Source organism: Protopterus annectens, chromosome 2.part2, assembly GCF_019279795.1.
Source record: "Protopterus annectens isolate FY-2018-M chromosome 2.part2, PAN1.0, whole genome shotgun sequence".
NCBI classification, from domain to species: Eukaryota; Metazoa; Chordata; order Ceratodontiformes; family Protopteridae; genus Protopterus; species Protopterus annectens.
Genome location: NC_056730.1, coordinates 90,883,325 through 90,905,533, shown reverse-complemented (window position 1 = coordinate 90,905,533; position 22,209 = coordinate 90,883,325). Strand labels below are relative to the sequence as shown.

Sequence of the window (22,209 nt, the reverse complement as noted above, 5' to 3'; positions counted from 1 at the left end):
CTGAAATCCTAAATATGCAGTTAATGATGGAACGTGTATACTAAAAAGTGTCTTACTAGTACCTTTTGAATGGACAACTGGTAATGAATGTAACATGCTCTTTTTATGTGTCCATACCTCTGTCATATGCTGTTCTCTGGGATGTTAAACTATATCAATATAAATATGTGATTGTTGACTTATATAGTGTATGTGTGTATCCGCATCTCTGTCATATGCTGTTTTCAGGCTAATGGGAGTGCTTCAGAATCAGAAGATTTGGAGTTGGTCAGTGACTAACACAGTAGCTATGTTTCTTTCTTTACCACATATCAGTGTGTATACTTACATAGAAGTTGCATATTTACTGAGCTTCTGGTATGACAACATCAGCAGGTTGGCATATTTGTATTGTAAGTCTTCAAAAGGCCATGATGGCAGGACTTATATATATAAATCATAGATTTATTGTAACATTCACAGATACAAAAATGACACAATTACAGCTAACATCATGGCTTTTTGCAAATAAAGGAAACAGTACTTTAGAGATAACTACACCATGATATTCCCTACGGCTCTTCCATCAAACAGGCTGTTTTTATAACCAGTCACTTCTGTGTGCCCTGTCAGGCCTTCTCCTCTGCTTTAACAATAACAAAAGAATTCCTCAGATGTGTATAGTCCCAGGCCACAGCTACAAACATCTCCAAATGGGCTTGTTGAACTACACATATCCTGGATCTTCATGTAAAGACACTGCGTCACCCCAAGCTGAACCTCCATTTGAGGAACTGACTTTCTGAGTCTAGACATTGAGGTTTCATTCTTTTATATAGACAGTAAATCATTAATTGACTTCTTATTACTAGACAATCCATTAGATTACCTTTCTATCTTAGCATGGGCATTTTTCAGACAAACGGCACGCTTAAAAGTACATTTCTCATACTCGTACACTAGACTGTGTGTGTGTGTGTGTGTGTGTACATGTGCGAGTGTGTAAGCATGTATCTGTTTTCATATGTGACATCACTTTCAGATTTCAGATGTTAAACTGGTGTTTAACAGACAAATAACTGCTGTCAGAGCCATGGCCTAAAACCAAATGCCAAGAAATGCATAATAGTATCCTTTGACAACAAACCCCTTAGAGTTGACCCAGTAATCAGGGACTTAGAGACACACATAGATAGTAATCTAGCCTTTGATTATCACGTGTCTACAGTGGTGAGGAAATCTTTCTATGTTGCGCAACTTATAAACAAAGGTATGGCATCTAAGTCCAAGGAAGTCATTGTTCCACTGTATTCTGCATTCATCAGACCTATCACTGAGTACAATGCATCCTTTGGTATGTACCTAACCAGGCATATCCAACAAATGAAGCATCCACAGAGGTTCCTCACTAAAAGAATAAAGGGCATAAGTAATATGTCCTGTGCAGACCACATCATGGCCCTATCCCTATATTCTGTCTCCTACATGCTTTTGAAGGGAGATCTATGCCTGGCATACAGGGCATTGTCAGACCCCACTCTAATGGACCTCCTGCAAATCCATAAAACAAACAGTACCAGAATTACCCATTCTAAAGACTTAAACCTTGCTTGTGATATAAATAGGACCTGCTGGAGAGGTATGTATCCCAGAGACCAACCAGCCTATGGAACAGGCTCCCCCATCCATGTGAAGCAGAGTTCCTCCCTAACCCAATTAAAGTGCAACTTGGACAATTAGATGGGAAAATGGAAATTCATCCCTGGTTTGGCACCTATGTCTCTAATTTAAACAGGTAACCTGTAAATGGTTCATCTCCCAGGTCCATGCTTACACTTATCAAGGGTATCAGAGCTTGTCGGAGATTTGGGATGCATAGCTAAGCTTAAAAAGGCCCTTGTGGTCGTTAGCCTAGTAAACACCTATGAACCCTTGAACTGTGCTGATTTTTGCAATGGCATTAATTTTGTTTGGGTATTAGACTCTGTTGCAGTAATCTTTATTCATAGTTTCAGCTGTATATTGGAAGAATCCATCAAACTCCACTTTAATATACTTTCAATATCTTGTAATAAGTATTAATAATTTTACTAGATTTAGTTATAATTTATGGATTGGAAGATGATGGGGTGATTTTTTGCATGTTTTTCTAAACTTTAATTAGCTTCTTCCTTCATGATCTAGCAATAGGTATGTTATTTCAGGGAATAGGTATGTTATTTCAGGGAACAAAAGGTCCCCAGTTTAATGACAGCTTTGAAGCATCATATTTCTTATCCAAATTGCAAAGATCTAATCAGTTTGAAATTGCTGACTATAAAGATATGGTCAGATGGAAATTTTAATTCTAATTGTTAAGAAGAAATTTTGATTGGTGATATTATGAAACAGTGTTCCTCTTGTATGTTATGTCATAATGTGATTTCTGGTGAAATCTACAGTTAACCAAGCAACAGGATTCTATTTCTTAAACAACAGCCTGATGAAGAAAAAAATGTTACTGCCAAACATGCAGTAATCATGGCTATTGCATGGACTATCAGTGTACAGATGAGAGAGCAAGCTCTATTTCTAGAAACTCACTAGTTTAACACCTGAGAATGGATAGCTCATACTGGAGGCAAAGGGACATTGCAAAGCAAGTTAGGGCAGTATTCATGGTCCTGATCTCCATTTGTGCATAGTGGTACTCTGCCAATAATGGTGCTACTCGGATATGCAAATGTAGCCAGCATGTGTTATTCACACTGACTACAGAAAATTGCAGGCATGTGGATAAACACACCTATTTAAAGTAAAAGTGTAATTTACTTGAGGATATTTGAGGATAACGACCTACTGATGTAATTTGAGTGCTTGTGCATACTTGAACAAACTACTGCAGTGGTTGCTGGGAAAATAATCAATGCTGATGTCACTGAAATGCTTGTGCTTTCTTGGACAAAGTACTGAAGAGATTGATGGGGAAATGATGTCATTTTAGTGGTTGTGCATACATGGATCAGCTATTGAACGGGTTGCTGGGGGAAATGACTTCTGTCAATGTCATCAAAGTACTTGTGAAAACATGGATAAGCTACTGAATGGATTACTGGGGAAATAATTTTAGGTTATGTAAGTGACTGTGCATATATAGTACGTGGATTGCAAAGTAGATACAAAATTGCAGTGATGCTTTTAAGAACGTATGTGCGTATGACATGCCTATTGGACTATGAATCACAAGAACACCTCATTAGCATATGCCACTTTATACAATTTCTCATTTACATCTCATTATACTTAATTCGCTTACACTCATTCATGGTCATGGCGCATTACCATAAATAGCCTCTATGAATTGCTAGTTAGGTATGGTCACGAGCAAACATCGCAAATAATCCTTCCGCATTTGCCAACGACTATGAACAGCACCTTTAATCTTACTGAGCTCCTCCTTGAGTTCCATATATGTCTGTAGACATTTGCTGTCTATGACTCATCTGGTATTATGCACACAGTTATTTTCTTCTGTTGACTGCTGCTGACCACACACATTTTCTGTATTACAGATAGACTTTTTTTTTTGTTTGCAAAGTAAGTCTTCTCTGCTGGCATACCTGTAGGTTAACATTTTAGCATTTGGGTCAGTATAAGCTGCATTAATTCGGCAAGACATTCTCTTGGTTATGATGTAAGAGAATTATTTGTGCCACCTGACTTAATCTGTCCAGTGGGAACAGCAAATATAATATTCTGACATAAATTATTTTAATCATACTTGTTATGTAAAATTTTGCATTGATGCAGTCAGGCTAATCAGCTAGGCTAGCTCCCTGAGGTGTGACATATGTCTATTTAAGAAAATCCATATTAGTTACGTGCAGACACTATTAACATGCTTGTTGAAAATTTAGGGCACTGGTACCAGATAATCTTTAGCAACCGTTTTCTTAGCAGGATCTCCCCTGCTTAATAGAGTGTTGTATGAAGGAAGACTTGAATGAGGGAGTGATTATACAAATACGTGTGTGCATGTCCACATACCTTTAAGACAAAAGGAGATTGCAGGAGCCGAATTCTGCACCTAATCGCCTACTCAGGTAGTTTGGACCACCTGCAGACCACTGTTAGTTAACATGTGGTTCATTCTATTTCCCTTACTGAAGGGGTTTGTGATGCTGAGAATGGCCTAGGAGGAAATACTTCATGGACTCTGAATGATAACGGAGTTTGTTTTGTACAACTAATTATTAGGTGGAGAGTGAATGAAAAGTAATAAAGTCATATAGAACTGGAGTTATTTGCCTGTACATTTCTGAAAATAATATATAGAGAAGTGAAGACACTGAAAATATTTCTTAAGAGCTGTATTACAACATACTATAGCTTTGGCTTATGTACCTGAACTGTGATTATATATTTACTTGTCTCCTAACTGGAAGTCTGTTTCCCAAAGTGTTAGAAACACTGCGGAGTGGCATGCACTGGAAAACATCTCTGGAGCTACTTTACTTTTTGAACTTGGATAACTTTTTAAGGGAGAGTGACAGTTCATGCAACCTAATTTGTTTTGCCCCGAATAGCCCCCTGATTAAAATGTAACTAGTCTGTTCTGCCACCAATCTCCTCAAACTTCTAACAAAGACTCAGTCCATCTTCTCAACCACTGAGGGCTGGATGCTCCAAAACCACCTCACCCTAAATGCAAACAAATCCAAAATATTAATCTTCCCACCTTCAAAATCCTTCCCTTTTGACAAAACCACTTTCCAAGTTCTACACCAAAACAACTGTCCTACTGAAATCGTCCCCCATGCCAAACTGCTAGGTGTAACTATGGATGAGCACCTAAAATCTGACTACCATATTCTTCAATACATAAAGAAACTCATCATAAACTTGGTATGCTATACAGGAACAGTCACTTCCTCTCACACCATACCAGACATACTCTTTCCTCTAATTCCCTTCTTCCCTCCCTAATGTATGGCGCCCCCTATTGGTATGCCATACAGGAACAATCGCTTCCTCTCACACCATACCAGACATACTCTTGCCTCTACTTACCTCCCTAATGTATGGCGCACCCCTATTAACCAACCTATCTACATCCATCACTTCTAAATTAGAAAACTGCTATAACAAAATTTCCAAATTTGCCACTAACTCGAAAAACTCCTCCCATCACTGTATTGGCCTTCAATCTCTAAATTGGCTAGAACTCCCAAACTATCTGGACTACCTCCAACTCATCACAGCCCATAAACTACTCTTCAAACCTACCAAATGCCCTGCCTTTACAAACATCCTACTCCCTTACATTCCTAATAGAACTCTTAGGTCAGCTCACCAAAGCTTAATTACTGTCCATAAACCTAACCATCCACCTGGGCAAATTCTCCTCTCTTTTTCCATAGCCAAAAATAGAATTCTCTTCCTCCTACCTTATGGACAATGGAGAATGTGGAAAACTTTAAACCTCAGTTTCATTCCTACCTCTCCTCTATCTGGAAATGTACCTGTATTCTCCCAAATTAGCTCACCCCCTTCTAACCCTTCAACACCTAAGCTTTACACTAACCTTCTCTACAAAAAGAATAATAACTCTTGTCAATACTGTCTTTTTCTACATTGCAACCTCCCATAGCTAGAAAATCTTGTTTGTTCCAATATGCTATTATAAATATAAACTTACTAATGTCCTCAACTTGATAACTACAACAGTTTTTAGACCAATACTGTAAATAATTTTCTTTAAACAGCATATATTTTTATATTTCTACTTTGCATTTGCTGTGTACTTGTATTCTGTGTATTTATTTGAATATGTATCCTGCTGTATTTTGTATTGTATTCTGTATCCCACTGTATTTTGTATTGTTGGAGCTTTTCTCCCCGGGCCTCCACTGAAAACGGGTTCCTTGGGCCCAGTGGACTTCCCCGGTCATCAACCTGGAAATAAATAAATAAATAAATAAATAACTGATAAACAATGTGCTGTAAAAAAGTGATTTATTCTTAGTTGGGGTAGTAAGATGGTTCTTCCTCACTGAGGAGTTTTGCATTGAAACATGAATGACCAAAGCTGATTTTGTGAACTGTTGCTTCATTGAACTACATTTTTATTTCTAGTATGTATAGTATGTGCCATGTGTTATTAGATTTCTATTTGTTCTAAGATTGTGTAGAACAATAAAAAGACATTGGAAGTGTGTTGCCTTTGGCCTTTGTATCAGTTTCATTCAAGTTAGATAAGCTTTATTTATGTTGAGACCATGTCCTTTAATAACTATGTATGTAATTTCAGTTGCTGTTATTATAGAAGATATAACGCTCTTCTGATATACTGGTTGATGGTGTTATATTGTGTTTATCAGTGTAGTGCTTTGTACTGATAATTTGCTCTATACATCATATTACTATGGTTTCTCTGTCAGTATACCTCCTTCTAAATCTATTTTGACCTTACATTCATAAACTTGTTTACAATCTTTCTACTCTTAAAATATCCCATATTTTGTTGTTCTGATTCACCGTCCTTCTTTCTCCATCCTTAGGAGCAAGTATTCATTTACTGCTGCCATATAATACTACAGTTTAGTAGAGTTTTTTATTTTCTTTCCTTTCCTTTCAGAGCCTGTTGTTACTTCATCCACCCCTGAATTGGCTTTGCTTCACTCCCTTACCCTATACTCAGTTTTTGTCCATTGTCTCTAACTCCACCATTATACCTCAAACATATACACTTCACCTGTGACACGCATTTCCTAACTCTCCCCAAACAAATTTCCTACTGTGATAAAACCACTCCTTTTTCTATTTTCCAGTTTCCATCTAACAACTACCATCATTCACAACAATCTTTCACTCTCCAATACTGCTTTGTACTATACCCATTCATGCTCAGACTCCTTCCCAATGGTACCGATCCATTATTCTACATTTCAACTTCTACTTTCCCCAAACTACCCTCACTACTTCCTATCATAACTGCATCCTCATACTCTGTCCATTCAGACCCCTCTTTCTTACATTTCAGAAAGTTAAGAGAACATATCAGGATAACCTAACTGAATTCTTTTATAGAAAATGCTTCCATTCTACCTACCTTCTATCAGCTTTTAGACCCAACCAATACTAAATAAACTACAGCCCAGCATCTTCTTGCTTCTTTCTTGATCCCTACTTCCCCCTTCCTTTCATAAATAAAATACAGATCCCTTTACTTACTCTTGCTACTGTTCAGCTTATCCTCTATTCTTCTCCTCCTACTGAGCCATCGCACATCCTACCATGACTCAATAATAGCTCTCAATATCTCTCCAACTCTGTCCTAACCACCTATCCATACTTTCTTTCTAAACTCTGCATACATTGCACCATATCAGTTTAATGATACCCCTTTCTTTTACCCCAAATATAGACTGATAACTCCATTTCAACTCAAATCAAAATAAAATTGTGGGGAAAATGCTCTCCAAAAACAAGAATCAATAATACCCCAATATACTAAAATCCTCCCAGGAGGAGATATTCAACCTGATCCTGGCCCCACCTATCACTGACAACATCAAGATAATTCCCTTTCTACAGTACCCTGATCCCACAGTGGCTTAACCCCCATCCAGGTAATCTGTGTTTGCCTCCATAAATATTAGAAGCATAAGAAATAAAACTCTTGAACTACATACCTGGATTATCTAAGACAAGCCTGATATTATCAGTATAACGGAAACTGGCTTAAACCCAGCATAAACAACTACAAAATGAAACCCCAGCTATAATATCATCTGTGACAATAATATTAATAGGAAAGGTTGTGGTTTTGCTGTAGTATTTCCAACAACTGCAATATTCCCCATTACAACAGACCAGTACCAAAATTAAATTCAATGGAGCTTCTTATTACTTTTCTATAAATAAACAAATATAAACAAATAAGTATTATTGTCCCTTACATTCCTATTGGTAAAGATAAAACTGAACTGGAAGATATCACACTCTGGATATCCATAACAATTCTAAGGAAAAAAATACTGTTAGGTGATGTCAATATCAATTGGTTGGACGTAACCTCTAACTCCCCTACATTTAGCATGAACTTATATGGTTTTACACAACTAATTAATAGTCTCACACATTACAGCAAGACATCAAAGTCCTTATTAGACTGGATTCTAATATCAGTCCCTAGCAAATTTATCACCTCAGATACTATGTCAGACTCTCTCAGTGACTATCTCCCAATCTATACAACCAGACATCTCAAACATCCACTCAAACAGCATGTTTATAAAACAACACACAACCTGATATGTTTAATTCATATTTCTTACTACCCTATCATCTACTAACTTGAAAATCCTAAAACTCCTCCCCTCAGAAGATGCTAAAAATTAAGTCAATACAACTTTGCTAAATATCCTAAATAGCCTTGCACTTCCTAGAAGGAAGAGACTAAAAACAAACAAAGCAATTTGGCTCTTCATAAAGAGTAGTAAGCTAATGCAAGATAGAGGAAAACTGTGAAAGGAATGGCAAAAATATGAAATGCCTCAGTATTTCAAAAACTTCAGAATGCTCTGCAACAGGACTAAAACACATAATGAAGGAAACAACTATACTATAACAACTTTCAAAACAACAGTAAATACAAGCCTAAAAACTTCTGGTCAGCTATTAAAGAAATCATACATCCTGGTCATAAATTCAATCTTAATCCCTTTCCCTAATAACTCACCACTCAAAACTGCAACAGAATTCAACTATTTCATAGAGAGTATAGTGTCCCTAACCAAGGATTCCCCAATATTTACTTCTAACTCTGCACAACATCCACACATCACCACACCCACATTCACTTTCAGACTTGTTCTGCATCCTATGTAAAATGACTCTTAAACAAAACCAAACCGAGCTCTACTTCAGCTGACAACCTTCAAAGCAAGTACCATAAAACAGCAGCCAGCAGCATTGCCTATAGGTTCATAGGTTGGTACTGGGCTATCTGCCCCAAGGCATATATTAGTCCAGCCACATTGTGCGGTATTCACCGCCCCTTTAGTAGTTCCCTAGACTCTTGTACTAGCAGATAGTACCCTTGGCCCCTATCTAGTAGTGCTGTTGGTGTGATCCCTGGTGTGAACTTTCTGTTACCCATCCACTCATCAAGAGTCTCAATCCTTATAACTAGGTCAAGCCAGGAATCCAACATTCACACGCTGTAAAAAATCACACATTATCCCTCTACACAAAGGAGAAAATTCAACAGGCATTACTAACTTTAATATAGCAGTCTTATCCCCCCTTTCAAAATGCTTGATATGTGCGTTCAAAACTAATTGCTAAACTATCTCCTACAGAAAGAAATTCTGTCTCCCACACATCATAGCTTCCGTCCCTCCCATAGTGCTAACACTGAACTTCTAACCTTTATAGATACTGTCAATAAAGCTATAAATAATGGCAAACTAGTTCCTCCTTATTTCTAGACTTAGCTAAAGCCTTCCACACTGTCACAGCAAACTTCTACTTCAAATGTCCTCACAAGGTCTATCTCAGCCTACCTTTCTGTGGTTCAAAAGCTACTTCTCCAATAGTTACCAGTCAGTAAAATGACAATATTCCCGTTCTTCGTACCTCTCAGTCACTACCAGTATACCACAAGGCTCTGTCCTTGGTCCCTTCTTCTTTAACATCTTCACTAACACCCTCCGCACATCCCCATTATAGGCTTCCCTAATATAATACGCAGATGGCTCCACACTCATATGCATGTCAGGCAACCTGGCACATCTCCAATAAATTAATCAGGAAGCTTCAACAGCCACTGAAACATGGCTTTGTAACTCACAACTCATGTTCATCCCCCAATAAAACAAGCTGTTTCTTTTTTGCCCAAATACCTCTCTCATGAAAAAGCAAATGTTAAATTCTCCCTCTTAATAATGCAACCATTGAAGTCACTTCTTGTAGCAAATTATTAGAGATGATAGTGGATGGTCATCTTAAATTTGACCTGCTTATATAAAATTGCATTAAAAACACTCACCAACAATTCGTGATGCTTTACAGAGCCCAAAAATGTTCTCACCAATGCAACTAAAGCTACACTTACCACTACTTATTTCCTATCCTCACTGCTTCATGGTGCTCCCATCTTTATTAACCTCCAGGTATCATAAAAGCAAAACTTAAGCAATGCTATAATAAAGTGTCTAAGTTTGCAGCAAGTACCCCTTTCAGAACCCACCACTGTATAGCATTAAAAAGCCTAAACTGGTTAGAATGACCCCATCAACTAACAGATATACAGCTTCATACCACCTATAAAATTATCCAGCATCCATCTGCTTGTCCAGCATTAAATAACATTCTACACAACTATGTTCTCAATTGGTCATTATGATCCAGTGATGAAATACTCCGTCCTCAAAAATGTGAAATTTGCTGGGCACGGTTTGCACTCATAATATCTTGCTAAGGCCAGGAACTCCTTACCTGTGTCCATTAGGTCAATACCATCCATCCAGTCATTTAAAACCATTCTGAAAAACTTCCTAGCCAAAATCTGTCCCTATTGTTCCTCAACCCCAGGATAAACTATGTCCCTAAATATGAACAAGTACCCATTTATTCCTCATATTTCTTTACTCCCCCCTCTTCACTTACGCCTTACTTCAATCTATTTCTCTCCCTGGACTCTCTTTCTAACTATACCATGACCCTGTCTTTTTCCTCTTACTTTATTTTGCAATTCCTGTTAGCATTATTCTAACTTACCTTTAATTTTTCTCTAAAGTGGTTGACATTTCTCTAAATATTAAATCAGTGCCATACAAGTTACATCTATTCTTAACCAGAGTTGTCATATTATGTTTAATTTGGAGTAATTATTTAAACTGTGGATGTTTTGCATTATTCTTGAAGATATGTAAAACTATTATTCTTAAAAATGTTTTGTAATACTTTTGAGCTTTTCTCCCTGAGCCTCAGCTGAAAATGGGCACCTACCCAGTCAAAATTTCCTAATAATCAGATGTCAGTAACTAAATAATAGTGGCCTGCTTTTTATTTTTTTGTGTTTTTATTGAGATGCAATTGCTATTTTATTGCTTTTACATTAGAGGGAGAATATATTCATTTAATAATTTGCTGTACATAGTCTGATATCAGTGCACCTCTGAGAAAGAGTCACACAGATGTTATATTGCCAATCAGTGATTGCTGTTTCTCAAAAGTGTTGGATGGTTTTGGTAAAGAAATTGCTGATGATGTTTGCAGTTTCCTTTGGAGTTTTTAGGTTACAGGCTGAAGGGGTGGGGGTGCTGGTATGGCTGGGGTGATGCAGTTTGTTTATTTCTGCCCAAATTTTTTGAGGTTTATTCTGGTGTTTTTGATGAAGGTGTTGATAGAAGTTTTTTTGTCTAACAATGTAGCTTTCTTGGTATCATTCCTTACTTGTCGGAATTTAATATGGTCGAGTGGGTCTTTGGAGGTGTGCCATTTGTCCCATGCTTTGTATCTTGCTATGATTTTGGTTTTGGTTATTTTAGAGAGCCAGGGGTCAGTCTTGGATCTGAGGGTGCAGATAGGAGCGTGAGAATCTAGAATGGCGAGGAATTTAGAATTAAAATAGGCTACAGCATCATCCAGTGGAAGATCTTTTAGGATGGCCCTGAGTTCATTCTGAAAGTCAGTGGAGTTAAAGTTCTTATTGTTTCTAATAGATTTATGTAGAACTTGGTGGTTATCTACTTTATGGTTAATGATGTAAGTGAGTAGGTGGTCACTTATATCATCTGGGAGGGTACCCGTGTTGTGCAGGTCTGGGTGATTATTGATAAGAATTCAGTCTAGGATGCTACCTTTGTAGTTGGATTTGTTTATTCTGGTGGGTGAGGATACAAGTTGGGTATAGCTGTGAAGGTTTATGTGGGTGGTGGGAGATTCAGAGGAATGATTGTTCCAGTCAATATTAACGTCTCCTAACACCATAGTTTCATGGGGGTATGTGTTGGAAAGCCATTGGAGGAAGTCTTCTAGGGTATTTGCATTGTTGCCTGGGGGGGGGGGGGATATAAATGCAGGCGATGAATATAGGTGGAGGAAGTCTTCTAGAGTATTTGCATTGTTGCCTGCGGGGATATAAATGCAGGCAAAGAATATAGATTTCATTTTGTTAAGCTGTAGTTTGCTAATGAGAACTTCTGCATTATTATACAAGGGGGGTTGTTATGGGGCTAGTGTGACATCTAGTGTGGTTTTAAACAGAACAGCTACTCCTCCATCTTTCCTAGTGTTACAGTCTAGTCTAAGTATGTTGTACCCTGGTAGGATAACCACATCGTCTTTAGTTCCTGGTTTTAGCCAGGTTTCTGTAAGACATAGCACATTGGGTGAATAGGTTGCTAAGAGGGCATGAAGATTATGGACCTTGTTGTTAATACTCCTGATGTTTAGGTGCCAAGTCAAGAGAGAGTTAGGGGACCTTGTATTTGGCCAAATTTTGAAAGTGGTAGTGGGCTGGGAGCTTGTGGGAAGAGTGGGTCCAGGGTTAGGGTGGGTGTCTCCATCCCTCATCAGACTATGTTGTGCAGTGATTATTAGTTTCAGGGCTTTACTAATTATTTTATGATAGTATCTAGTTTTGGGGGAGATGGACCTTGGCCTAGTTAGTTGGTGGTTGTTAAAAGTGGAGAAGACAGGTTTGTAGTAAGCTAGGAGTTGGTCTGATTTATTCAAGGTGGGAGCAGAGTTGGTTTGGGATAAGGGGTGGTGAAAGCCAAGATAGGACTGATTTTCATAGATGGTGAGGAGATATGGCCCAAGCAATATTACTAAGAGGGACATAATTGGTCTCATTTTGATAGTTAATGTAGCACTTAGTAAAGGAATGTGGGTTGTGAATTAAGAGAGTTAGTGGCAGGAAGGGGTGGTGTTTGGAGGTGTGGGCTATCTGTGATAGGTTGTAGAAAGGGAGTGGTTTATTGGGCTTAAATTTAGCACTAGTGGGGGAGGGTGGAATTTGGGGGCAGGGTGGGGTGTGGAGCAAGCCCGAACAAAGTGAGGCAAGCAGAGCGGGTCTATTCCAAACCACAGGATTTCCAGGGTCTGTGAGTATGCAGGCTTGTAAGAATATGATTTTACAGTACTTTTACTCAATTCTATTTAAAGAGAGCTGCATTTTTCTCAATTCTGTTTCAAACTAAGTTAACAGTTAGCCAGACAATTTTACTGACTTTTTTTGTAGGTATGCTAGCTTTTAACCTGATTTTTACAGATATTCTTTCTATTATTTAACAACTGTGAGATGAAGTTGGCAGGGGGACCGAGTTATTCTGGCTGTCTGAGCTGTATTTTGCTTGTTGTTTTATTTAATACAGCAGCCTGATTAGGGATTTAAAGAGTGTTAAGCTATATCTATCTATGGACCCTAGGCTATCCATAGACCCAGTTCAGCCAAGCAATTTATTAGCTTTACAGTTACACTTAAGATATAGACCTTGCAGTCCTTTTCCTTAATGAGGGACTTTCGAGGGGATGCTTTTCTTTTAGTTTTCAGGTAGATAGTTTCTTTTCAGCACAGATTGAGCCATTCGAGGTAAGGACAGGTGGGATGGAAAGACCTTGCAGTCCTTTTCCTTAGTGAGGGACAGTGCAGGAATGCTTTTCTTTTAGTTTTCAGGTAGATAGTTTCTTTTCAGCACAGATTGAGACATTCGAGGTAAAAGGACAGGTGGGATGGAAAGACCACATTTGTTTAGAGAAACTGCCGACTGGGTCCTTAGGCACTATATGCATGTACACAAACACTCATTTCTTTTTAAACTGTAGCAAACTCCTTATTACAAATGTAGCAAACAGTTGCTATCTGTTATATCCTACTTACATGGAGCTCTACTGTGCTCATATTTTGTTCTTTTGTTAATCTTCTAGTTAAACTGTAGCAAACTCCTTGCTACAAAGCAAGCAGTTTGCTATAGGTTAGTCCACACACAGAGAGATGTAGTGCTCAGGTTTGGCTGCAAATGCAATACCAGATTTTAAAAGCCAGTATTGCATTAAAGAGTGATACAGGCTAGCTGACCGTGCCTCCCTCAATACTTTGCACCCAGGGCAATTTCCACTCTCAGCCATGCCTAGCTACACTACTAATTATAGTAGAAGGCTGTTAATCCTTTTTTGCCAAAGCGAATACATCTATTTTGATTTGTAAGGTGGTTATTTAGTGAATTTTATTGTAATTCTTGCAGTATGGTTTGTGAACTGATTTCTGCAGTTAGGTAGTTCAAAAGACAGATGCTATCTTTAAATCATTTCACTAATAAGCCCTACTTCACAGTCTACTAAGTTAATTCATTTTTATACTCTGAATTCAATTTTATTACTCAAACCGTTAGAATGTGTGTAGCAAATATTTCTGTTTTTATTAAATTATGTTTTTTTTATTCAGGAGTAGTCAGAAATAAAAAGTTGTAGTTACCCAGGACAAAGTGGATACAGATGTGGCAAGGAGGTTACCAGTCATCTTCATCCTTCCAAAATCAGATATTGACTTTTACTTTCTAATGTAAATGTTTGAATCAGTGGAAAAGTATATAAACATACTTCTGTAGAAATCTTTAAAATGTATGTATTTAATTTGGATGCAACAGCACTAAAGTTGACAACGTTGATAATCTCCTAAGAAAGACCAATTCACATCTATGTTCATTAATTTTCACTTGAGATGAAGAAATACTTCTGTTAATGGCCTCCTAACTGAATAATTTTTTCGTCACTCGTATCAGATTTTTATTCCAGGTCCATATTCCAGTTATTTTTCTAATATAACATGCTATTAATGACCCTAATGATTGAACCTTGTGTAAGTAGTACATAGCTTCTGTCACCAAATTAATTTGTAGAATTTATTTTTGCTTCATTCTTAGATCACTTGGACTACATATTCAGAAAGTTGTTTACATTTGATATATTTTTTCTTTTTTTTTCTCCTGCTTATAATCAATATATTACTACTACTACAAATAATTTTCCTATAAATTGACATTTTCCAGGAGTTTTTTTTTAATTTTTAATACCTGTTAAGTCTTGTTCTTAATCTTCAAAATAAAATTGAACATTTTTAGCATTTTCAAAGATATGTTGATCTTAGTTTAAAAATGTTCATCTTTTTACCCCATTTACTTTCCTAGATTCCCCTTTCTAAGACGGACTTTCTTGAAAGTGTGACAGATATTCATGCTCTTGACCAATTTCTACATTATTTATTAGATGCTGTTGTCACTGTTTACTTTTAGTTGATCAAATGTGCTTTGTTTGCAGTATCTCCCTGGGTCTTAATGTCAATTTGCTTTGTGGTTTGATTGTTTCTGAATCTCTTTGAATGTTTTTCTCATTTGTCTGATTGCATTTTTCTTTTCTGTCCAGCATCTCTAATAGTTGATGTATACTCAGAAAAATGTTTGATTTATGAGAATGAATGGTGTATGTTTACACAAACCTACTTGCATAGTATTTTGGTGACGTAGTGCTTTTGCCACTAGGTCCTGCTTGACCAGTAGCTGCTAAGACTGAAATATCTATTCATACTCTCTCTCTCTTTTGATACACAAGTTCACTTTTCCAGCTGTCATCAAATTGAGATAAGAAAGTATTCATGGCTATATAGTCTTTTCTTTTCAAATATATTAAGCTTTCTAACCAGCAACCATTCGCGCATTTTCCATTTTGAGAATGCATCTTTATGGCTGAATATATAAAACATGGAGTACTTTCTGGTAATAATTTATTTTAAGTAAATTATTAAGTGCAAACAGATTTAATTCCTCTGTATTTCCATTCGAGAGGAAATGGCAATAAACACTGCACTTCACTGGTAGTATAATATAATACCCAGACTAAGCAGCTGTTAAATACAGCTTTGATTGATTCTACTAATAGAGTTAAAGCCAAAAAATGATTCCGTACATAAATAAATAAAGAAACCTGAATGAAAAACACAATCAGTAATGCCAAAAGCAACTGTGCAAAGTGTAAACCTAATTTTTTCACAGATTTACAAGTTACATGACCCAAGCACAATGTTCTGTGGAAATCAGATTCAGCTTAAAACATTTTAGTATTCCACCCCCAAGAAATGACACAATTTAAATTAATGCAAACTGAATTTATTAAAATTGCAAAACATTCAACTGGAGCATTGTTGTAATATTACCAACTGTCAGAACTATGTTGCTGCTGAAAATGTATTTCAACTTCTCAAGACAAGTTTTAGATGACCTGACACCTCAGAAAGGGTACTGCAGCATATAAGTGATAATGTTTGCAAGATATTTGTTGTGTGAGTCATGATGCACAATATCATTGACAAGAAGAAAGCTGAGCCAGCTGTGCTCATCAACCCGATTTCATCTAAGCCCCCAGGACCTTAGCCATATGCATCCAGTGATTGGAGTAATAACATTGACTGTAAGAAAGGTGGGAATAGGCAGCCCTCTCCTATGAATACAGACAATGCAGGAGAGCATTGGAAAAGTGGGAATGTCTGGTAAAACCCTAAGTATGATGTCATGTGAAGCAGCTTGATACATGCAAATAGTAGCTGAAACCAGTGCAGACAGTTTCTGCTGTGCAACAGGTATTACTGCACAATAACACAAGTGGAAAAAGTGTAAAGCTTGTTTGCTGTCTTCATCTGCACAGATGATAGGGGCCACAGAACATAATAGCAGGAACTATACAGATATTAAAGGCAGACAGAACATTGTTTACAGAGCTGTAACTGGGTTGGGGAGAAAGGGCAGCTGACCCTGGCAGAAGACATTAGTAGATGCAATCAGTAGCTGCTGATGGTACATTAGTGAAGTATCAGTATTTATCCTGACAGCTTCATGAATGAATGCTGATATTGCATTTGCAGTCATGGCTGAGGTACTGAAGCACTCAGTATGTGGTGATTTAACTGTACACATTGCTTGTTACATTTGTAACAAGGAGCTTGCTACAGTTTCAGACCTGAAGTGTTTTTTTTTCTCAGCTGTGAGTTGAGGGGGTGCCATTCAGTGAAGTGCACAAAATGGCAAGCTACCTAGATACGGTTCTAGACTGGTGTAACTAAAAATAAATTCAGAGATAGCAATTGAGCAACAACACAGGTAAATTTCCTTATTTTTTTTATGGCTGTGCTGCACTGGTAGTTAATGAGGCTTATCAAAATCAAATATTTCCAAACCAGTGTATTAAGTAACCTCAGAGCTAATGTGCTGCACAGCCGATATACCCATGGTATTTCTTGAACAATATAAATGAATGATAAGTTCTACATCTGTAGCAATGTCAAATGTATCTTTGCATGTACTTTGCAATTTCTCCATATGTGTATGTTTTGGCGAGTGTGACTTATCCAGCATGCTTTATGTAGTGTTAGATCAATGAATGTGTGACTGTATATGTCTGAAGTCTCTCTGTGCTTCTACCAACACAATAACATTAATGGCATATTCCTGGTGGTCCTGCTAATTTGTAATTGAATATTTCTTGCTCTTTCGATGCATATCTTCAGTGTCTGTCTGTGTCTCATTTATAGTGATATTTTAATGCTGTAGTTCTAAATGATGCCTATTCTGTGCCGAAGGCACATTTAAAGAATATGCCCATCAGTGGACATTCATATATAATTCATTCCCAGCATGCAGTCATATAGGGACACCAATGTTTAGATAATCTGCCACCTTTATTTGTCCCTTTTTCATAGCCTTGCAGTTCACTGTCCTCACTGTACTGCACAGAGTGGTTTGGATTTATAGTATGTGATTACTGCCTACTTACTACCTTCTAAAATGTTATTTCCCCAAATCATGCATCTAACTCTTTACCATGCAAGGGTTGTATTATAGAGTTGCAGTTATTCCTGTATTTTCTTCCCCTTTAAAATTTAGACATAGTATGCTAAACAATGATTTTCTTTTTTTTTCATTTTTTTCTGACTTAATTTTATTCTTCCTACTTTGTTGCACATATAATAGATGTCTTCATTTGACACCATATATTTCATGATCTGATATCAAGCAACTTTCATTGGTGCTGGATCTGGTGTCCAGCTTCTTGTTCACTTCATTCGTAATTCCCTCAGTGCTTCTTACCACTGTTATTTTCTAAGCCACTGAGGCACATAATAATTTACTGCAGATTATACATATATGTTTTTTTCTTCTGCAATGCGTATATGTTTATATTGCTTAGGGCTGTTGTGCAGTTCACACTAGACTCAAACATTCACTGTCTATGTACATTTCTGTGAATCATTCCTTGCCATCTGTGCATTAGCAAAAGTGTTCCTTGTGCTTCCTGTCTCAGCCTCCATTTAAAATGGGCTCTTTCCAGTGGAATATCCCAGAGCTGTAAAACAGATGAGTCATTTCCCAGTGGTCAGGGAAGTGTCACTGTTGTGAGATAATTGTATAAAGTGCCATTGTATGGGTAATGTTACATGGGTCATTGTCATATACATAGTGGCAGTTGAATTGAGTGTCATATACTGTAAATGGATTGTAATTTCACATTTTGGAGTCAAGCATGAGATTTTGGAAATTTATGAATAACTCATTTTTTTTTGGTTAAGTAGATAGGACTAAGATGTTGAATTGGGTTTTATAGCCTGGCATGCTGGATGGTATTTATAACTGCATAACCTGGCATGCTAGATGGTGTTTATAACTGCATAATTCACTAGTGTTTCAAGATATTTGACCAGACATGAGGTAGTATATAACGTAGAAACTAAGAAGAAACATCAGCAATCTAGATCTTTTTCCACCTGTTATCTAATCTTAATGAAAATGTTGTACTATGAGGTGTAAAATAAGTCAGATAGAAGGACATATAAAGGATGAATATTGGCCTTAGAAAAGAATGATCAAAGTGTCAGTGTTCCCTATGTTTGTTGCGCCTGATGATTAAATATTAAATTGTCAAGTGTTCTCATGTATTTGCTACCACAACTTCTATAAAGGGTGTTACAATGGTTTTAAATTGTGACATTGTTAGACCACTTAGAAAGCTGTATATAGTTATATAAGTAGTTCCAGAGTTTTTTTGACAAAGTTTTTGATCAGTAAAGATATTTTGTAATAACTACATTTATTTGTTAAAATGATTAAAAATAGGAATAATCATAGGAAATCAAAGGTTATTCAACCAGAGGTCATGTGTGCCTTGCCAATCGTAACCCTCAGACACTACCATCCTTTAAAAGGAGGGCAAGACTTGTAAGTATTTTAGGTCACTCATCCAGTTGTCAAAGCTATGTTTAAACGCCAGCAGGGAATCACATTGTTTGACATTCAAGGAAAGACCATTCTACACCAAGGGGAGATGCTGGGTAGTAAATCTACAGCTCCATTTAGTTTTAGGCTGTGCCATGCTGATAGACTCCTACCCAAGAAGACCGAAATCTGTAATTAAATTAAAAGGTGCTTCAACAGATGTGCACACTTATGTAACCAGCATATTGTACGTTTTTTATTTTTTATATTTTTCCCCTAACAGATTTGTTTGTTTTTCAATTGAATTGTACAGGTTATAGGTCACATTAAAGGTGGGAAAAGTTTTGAAATGATTTATTGTGGTCTCATTTTTTATATCACAAAAACCTGGCATTTTAACAGGAGTTTGTACACTTTTTATATCCACTGTATGGGTAATTTGGAGAAACCAGTTCATCTGCCATGTATGTTTGGGAAGTGGAAAAAATCAAAACACCCAAAAAAAACCTCTGCAAATGCAGAAAGGAAATTCAGAATCTGTACAGAAGGCAGACCAGCTAGGAAGTGAATTGAACAATCTAGTGTGAGGCAGCAGTGCACCACTCCCATAATATACACACACACATATGTAGAGATGAGCACATTCATATATGTAAATGCTTATATATTTATATACATGCAAATATATACAGATACACAACACATTTTATATATACACACACACACACACACACACACACACACACACACACACACACACACACACACACACACACACACACACACACACACACACACACACACACACACACACACATACACGCGTGCACACACACACACACACACACACACACACACACACACACACACACACACACACACACACACACACACGGTGCCCATCTATAGTAATAGTATAATTGTCTAGTGTAACAAAAGGGATGTTGCAAAATGTAACTTCCCAAAGAATTTATGAGCTGAAGGTTACTTTGCAGAACTGACAGTGATTGAATGGGCAGGTGTGCAGATATGTGCAGATATTTATGCTATTAAGGTATTTGTTGAGATGAATATGTTATAGAGGTAGCCTACTATCATTTGAAATGCAAGTAGCCAAAATGTAATCATGTATGTGGAGGCTACATACAAGTACACCATGCACTTATGCATATAAAAGTAAAGTTATGAGGATTAGTCACTAACACCATTGTTCACACAGCAAGATGCTGAGATACGGTAGGTTAAGTCATAAAAATATAAGGATGGAAGGTTATAGTTTCCATATCCACTCATTTTGTAATCCCCAATAATCAGAGGTCTCTGTTCATTGGAGCTTACTACCACACAGCAACAGGTCTCTGATGCATATGCAAGAATATAATTCACAGGTACCTAACAGTGTTATGGCCGAATGTGTGTCTTGTACCTGTAACTGGGATTATTCTGATATCACAAGTGAATCCATGTTGACATACCAGTGTACTGCACTACCATCCTCATGCCCAGTAGCTGCTTTAAATGGAATATTGTGTGAAAATATATGACATTACATTCTGTAGCATAAAATATGTTCTAAATATGTAGGACTTTGAATTTGGTAAGCATGACAACATGCAGGTGCGCATGTCTCTAATCATGTTAGTAAACAGATGCACCTATGACTGATGAAGGCTGTTACATATGATGCTGGTACATTATGCAGATTATATTGTATTTTTTTAGTATAGTCAGATGCGGTATAGAAGAACAGGTGATATAACATGTGGGAATAGTGGCGATATAAGTAAAAGTTTCACATAGTCTTGTTTGATAAATGACATTTCCAGCATGAATGTCACAATGCCTTCCTGGGTACCCCCGTCACCCAGTTTTATTTGGAAACACAGTTGATACCATGTCTGTGTAACTGAAGTATGGTATTACAAGGTCTATATTATATCGTCGAATGCTTAAAAAAGTGAATGTTGATTGATCAAACTTATTTTTGCGAAACTGCAAAATATCGAAGCAGCAGAAACTCAAATTTTTTCCTAGGGAAGGAATTCGGTTGTCCGTTTCTGTTGCTTTGGTATTTTCAGTGTTATGGTGGAAAGTTACTGGTCAGATTCAGGTAAGTGTGCGATTGTGTGGATGTGAGTGTTAGGGTGATTTAGGTGAGTTAGGGTTAGGGCTCGGGTTAGGTGTGTGTGCGATTGAGTGGACATGAGGTTTAGGGAGGATTTAAGTGAGTTAGGGTTAGGGAGCAAGTGAGGTGAGTGTGCGATAGTGACGGACCTTATGGTTAGGGTTTGGGTTAAGGTAAGTGGGTAGTTAGTGGTGTGTGCATAGTTTAGTGTAGGGTTAGGTATCCGATTTTAGGTGTATGTGTGTGGATTTCTGTTTGTTTGGTGTGCTTGTGTTGTGTGTATGTGTTTTGGATCAGCGATTTTTTTTTTTTTCCCTGGGAAAAAAATCGCTGATCTGACAGTTCGAGATTGTAAGCTTTCGCTTAAATTAAGTCGATCAATCAGCGTTCGCTTTTTTAAGCGTTCGATGATATAATATAGACCAGTATTACAGGATATACAGTAATGATAAGTGATTGCCACAATCCGCAGAAGTGGTCTGTCTACAAAAGATTCTAATATTGGTAACATGTAACCTCCTATGGTTAGAACTCATTAGCATTCTGCTTTACTGGACCATTGCAGTGATGAGTATGTCCATATCTCACAGTGCCTATTACTTACAAACATGCAACTTTTGATTTAAGTATTATGTAAAACAATCCTATGGAAACCATGTACATACATTCTAATTATTTACCACACAGGCATGGGATGGCTTATAGCATGGAACAGGGCAGGTTTAAGCACAACATGGGTGGTGCAGTACACCTAGAATGATGATTACTGGCCCTGTGCATGATGGAGTTTGATGGGGAAAGCTCTAGTCTTGCAGCATTGTGTAGCTGTCCTAGGACCATTAGGGCACTGTATGG

At 37.3% G+C, this 22,209-nt stretch overlaps 1 protein-coding gene across 1 annotated transcript in view; it reads left to right on the top strand.

Moving 5' to 3' along the window:
* The window catches only part of FUT9 (fucosyltransferase 9), a 1,107,964-nt gene that overhangs the window by 47,638 nt on the left and 1,038,117 nt on the right, over positions 1–22,209 (top strand). The window lies entirely within an intron of this gene.